The following is a 5,000-nucleotide window of genomic DNA, read 5'->3' as shown; positions in this document are numbered from 1 at the left end:
ATCATCATCGTCATCATCGTTGTCGTTGTCATCTTTGTTGTTGTTGTTGTTGTTGTTGTTGTTGTTGTTGTTGTTCTTGTTGTTCTTGTTCTTGTCGTTGTTCTCCTCATTGTCGTTCTTTTCATCATTGTTGTTGTTGTCATCGTCATCGTCGTCGTTGTTGTTGTTGTGGTTGTTGTTGTTGTTGTTCTTCTTCTTCTTCTTGTTCTTGTTCTTGTTGTTGTTGTTGTTGTTGTTGTGGTTGTCGTCATCGTCTTCGTGGGCGTCGTCGTTGTCGTTATCGTGATCGTCCTCGTCGTGGTTGTCGTCCTCATCATCGTTGCCATCGTCGTTGTCGTTGTTGTTGTTGTTGTTTTCGTTATTGTTGTTGTTGTCATTGTTGTTGTCGTCGTCGTCGTCATCTCGTGTTCGTTGTTGTTGTTTTGGTTGCCGATGGTGTGGTCGTTGTTGTCTCTGTTGCCGTTGTGGTTATTGTTGTTGTTGTTGTTGTTGTTGTTTTGTCTATTCTCGTTGTGGTTGTTGTTGTCGTTGCTGTCGTTGTTCTCGTCGTTGTCGTTGTTGTCGTCATCCTTATCATTGTTGTCGCTGGTGTTGTTGTTGTCGATGTTGTTGTCGTCGTTCTTGTTGTCGTTGTTGTTGTTGCTGTCGTAGATCTCGTAGTTGTCGTTGTTGTCGTCGTTGTCGTTGTTGTCGTTGTTGTCATCGTTGTTGTCATCGTTGTTGTCGTCGTCGTTGTTTTTGTTGTTGTTGTTGTTGTTGTTGTTGTTGTAGTAGTTGTTGTTGGCGTTGCTGGCGCTTTTTTTGTTCTCGCCGCTGTTGTCGTCGTTGTTGTTGTTGTTGTCGTTCTTGTTGTTGTTCTCGGCATTTTCGTTCTTTTCATCATTGTTGTTGTCTTGTCATCGTCGTTGGTGTTTTTGTTGTTATTTTTGTTGTTGTTGTAGTTGTTTTTCTTTTTGTTGTTGTTGTTCTTGTTGTTGTTGTTTTCGTTGTGTAATTGTTGTTGTTGTGGTTGTCGTCATCGTTTTCGTGATCGTCGCTGTCGTCGTCGTCGTCCTTGTTGTTGTTTTTTTGTTGTTGTTGTTTTTGTTGTTGTTGTTGTTGTTGTCGTCGCCGTCGTCATCGTCATCGTCGTCATCATTGTTGTCGTCGTCGTCATTATCATCTGCGTTGTTGTTGTTGTTGTTGCTGTCGTTGTTGTGGTTGTTGTCGTTGTTGTCATTGTTGTTGTCGTCGCTGTTGTTGTCGTTGTTATCGTCATTGTCATTGTTGTCATCGTTGTCTTCGTCGTCATTGTCGTCATCATCGTTGTCGTCGCCATCGTCGTCGTTGTTGTTGTCTTCGTTGTTCTTGTTCTGGATGCAGAGGTTGCTTCTGTTGTTGTTGTTGTTGTTTTTTTTTTATTGTAGTTGTTGTCGTCGTCATCGTCATCGTCCTGATCGCCGTCATCGTCTTCATTGTCGTTGTTATTGTCGTCGTCGTCGTGGATGTCGTTGTTGTTGTTGTTGTTGTTTTTGTTTCTATTGTTGTTGCTGTTGTTTTTTTGGTTGTTGTTGTTGTCGTCATTGTCTTCGCTGTTCATGTTGTTGTTCTTGTTGTTTTTTTTGTTGTTCTTGTTGTTGTCGTAGATATCATTGTTGTCGTTGTTGTCGTTGTCGTTGTTGTTGCTGTTGCTGTTGTTGTTGTTGTTGTTGTTGTTGTTGTTGTCGTTGTTGCTGCTTTCTTCATTGTTATTGTTGTTGTTGTTGTTCTCGTCCTTGTCGTCGTCGTCATTATCATCGTCGTCATCGTCTTCATCGTCGTCGTCGTCGCCACTGTTGTTGTTGTTGTTGTTGTTGTTGTTGTTGTTATTGTTGTTGTTGTTGCTGTCGTTGTTATTGTTGTGGTGGTGGTGGTGGTGGCTATTGATGTTGTTGTGGTTGACATCCCTGTCGTCCTTGTCCTCGTTGTTGTCGTCGTCGTTGTTGTTGTTGTTCTTGTTCTTGTTGCTGTTTTTGTTGTCGTCGTCGTCGTCATCATCATCATCATCGTTGTCATTTTCGTTTTCTTTGTTGTTGTTGTTGTTGTTGTTGCTCTAGTTGTAGTTGTTGTCGTTGTTGTCGCTGTTGTCGTTGTTCTTGTCATTGTCGTTGTTCTCGTCATTGTCGTTGTTCTAGTCATCGTAGTCATTGTCGTTTTCGTCGTCATCGTTGTTGTTGTTGTTGTTGCTGCTGCTATTGTTGCTTTTGTTGTTGTTGTTGTTATCCTCGTCATCATTGTCGTCGTCGTCGTCATGGTTGTTGTTGTTGTTGTTGTTGTTGTTGTTGTTGTTGATGTTCTTGTTGTCGTCATTGTCATCGTGATCGTCATCATCGTCTTCATCGTCGTCGTCGTCGTTGTTGTTATTGTAGTTATTGTTCTTGTTCTTGTTGTTGTCGTTGTTGTTGTTGTTGTTGTTGTTGCTATTGTTGTTCTTGTCCTTGTTGTCGTCATCACCGTCGTCTTCATAGTGTTTGTTGTTTTTCTTGTTGTTCTTGTTGATGTTATTGTTTTAGTCATCGTCGTCGTCGTCCTCGTTGTTTTTTTGTTGTTGTTTTTTTGTCGTTGTTGTCGTCGTCGTTGTTGTTGTTGTTGTTGTTGTTGGTGGTGGTGGTGGTGGTGTTGTTGTTGTTGTCGTCGTTATTCACATCATTCTCGTTGTTGTCATCATCGTCGTCATCGTCGTCATTGTCATTGTTCTTTTTGTTGTTGTTGCTGTTGTTGTTGTTGTTGTTGTCCTCATCGTCTTCATTTTTCTTTTTGTCATCGTCGTCGTCATTGTTCTTGTTGTTGTTTTTGTTGTTCTTGCTGTTGTTGTCCTTGTTGTTGTCGTTGTTGTTGTTTTCGTTGTTGTTGTTGTTGTTCTCATTTTGTTGTTTTTGTCGTCGTCGTCGTCGTTGTTGTTGTTGTCGTTTTTATCATTGTTTTTGTTATTGTCGTTGTTGTCGTCTCTGTCGTCGTCGTCGTCGTGGTTGTTGTTGTTGTTGTTGTTGTTGTTGTTGTTGCTATTGTTGTTGTCGTCGTCGTCGTCTTCGTTGCTGTTGTTGTTGTTGTTGTTGTTGTTGTTTATGGTGTTGTTGTTGTTGTTGTTGTTTATGTTGTTGTTGTTGCTGTTTTTGTTGTTGTTGTCGTTGTCGTCTTCGTTGTTGTTGTTGTTGTTGTTGTTATTGTTGTCGTTGTTGTAACTGTTGTCGTTAATGTCGCTGTTGTCATTCTTGTTGTTGTTATCATTCTTCTCGTTGTTCTCGTCATTGTCATTGTTGTCTTTGTTGTCCTCGTTGTTGTCGTCGTCCTTATGGTTGTTGTTGTTGTTCTAGTCGTCATCATCGTCGTCATCGTCGTCATCATCATCGTCATCATCGTTGTCGTTGTCATCTTTGTTGTTTTTTTTGTTATTGTTGTCGTTGATATCGTTCTTGTCGTTGTTATCACTGTTGTCGTTGTTTTTGTTGTTCTCGCTGATCTCGTTGTTTTCGTTGTTGTTGCTCTTGTCATTGTTTTTGTTGTTTTTGTTGTCATTGTTGTCGTTGTTCTTGTCATTGTCGTTGCCGTCATCATCCTTGTCGTTGTTTGTCATTGTTTTTGTTGTTTTTGTTGTTATTGTTGTCGTTGTTCTTGTCATTGTCATTGTTTCGTCATTGTCGTTGTCGTCATCGTCCTTGTCGTTGTTTGTCGGCGGTGCAAGGTCGACACCTATGGGAATCAACGTGAATCCCTTGTGATCATAGGGTGGGGATAGGTGACGTGAAGAGCAGAGGAACCAGCCTAGATCGTACGGAGGGCTGCTCCATGTCTTCCTGAACTCCAGTCCGGCGAGCGTAGTTCCTCGCGAAAGACAGTACTTCTAGGTTAGAGTAGATCGTATCATCCATGTAATATGTTTGAGAATATCCCAAACAAATGAATGAAAAGACTGTTTTCCCTTTTTCCGATTCTATTCTTTGTATGATTCGCCTTTGCATACTCTGGGAGCTTGCTGGTAACTATCGGCAAGGCTCCTTGCCGCGTTCAGTGCAACCATAGAAATCGCGAACCGCAGCTTAAGACAAAATCGGGTGCTACGTAGCCGCTTGCTCTGTTGATCAGGTTTGAAACAGTCTGAAGGCACTCTACGGCTGTTCAGGTTGTTCGAACGAGTTCGAAACAACGATAAGGTACACTGATCTTTGGAAAGGTCCCAGTATGCGCAGACTCCACGCACAAAGATTGGAAACTTCTAAAGGGAAAAACAGAGAATCTATCTACTTCAAATCTGAAGCTCAAACATAAAACTTATCTGCTCACGCCGTGGTTCCATGGCGCTTGAATCTTTTGCCGAGGTGTCAGACTACCCGGCAAGTAGGAAATTACCGCTCCCGGTGGCTTTTTCTCCGGCAAAGACATCTTGCCGACCGTCCGCGACCGTCGTTTGGAGGAAAAAACTGGCCAGGGTGTAACCTCTTTGCCTTCTTCTTGCTAGGCTATGCTGGCGGAGCCCGCGAGCGCATCTTGGGCGACGATACGATGCTCTCAAGGGCACAACACTTACGTTGGAGTGCGCGCCGATGATTCGGGACCGTGTGGCGCATCCTCAACGACTATGCATCACTCCGCTGAGGTGCGTCCGCCGGATTATGCACCGAGGCCTTTGTGAAGCGCCCAGGCACACCCTCGACAATTGCGCGTTGGCCTCGAGCGAAGCAACATGCTCGCGCAGGCCTTGGGAAGACGTAGCAGAACACAGCATCCGCTGCGGTACCCCGTTTACGTGGGAACGCGGCGTAGCGCTCAAACTTCCCCGAATCTGGTGCTGAGTTTGCTCAGATTTGAGGAAGACTCCACACCGCCGACTTGCCCCCCCAAAGATGTCGGCGGTGCGAGATCGACACCTATGGGAATCAACGTGAAACCCTTGTGCTCGTAGGGCAGGGATAGGTGACGTGAAGAGAAGAGCTAACGATCAACACCCGGCAAGCCTTTTTACCCAGGTTCGGGCCACTTACGCG

Source organism: Hordeum vulgare, chromosome 4H, assembly GCF_904849725.1.
Source record: "Hordeum vulgare subsp. vulgare chromosome 4H, MorexV3_pseudomolecules_assembly, whole genome shotgun sequence".
In the NCBI taxonomy this organism is placed as follows: domain Eukaryota; kingdom Viridiplantae; phylum Streptophyta; class Magnoliopsida; order Poales; family Poaceae; genus Hordeum; species Hordeum vulgare.
This window is presented reverse-complemented; position numbering follows the sequence as displayed.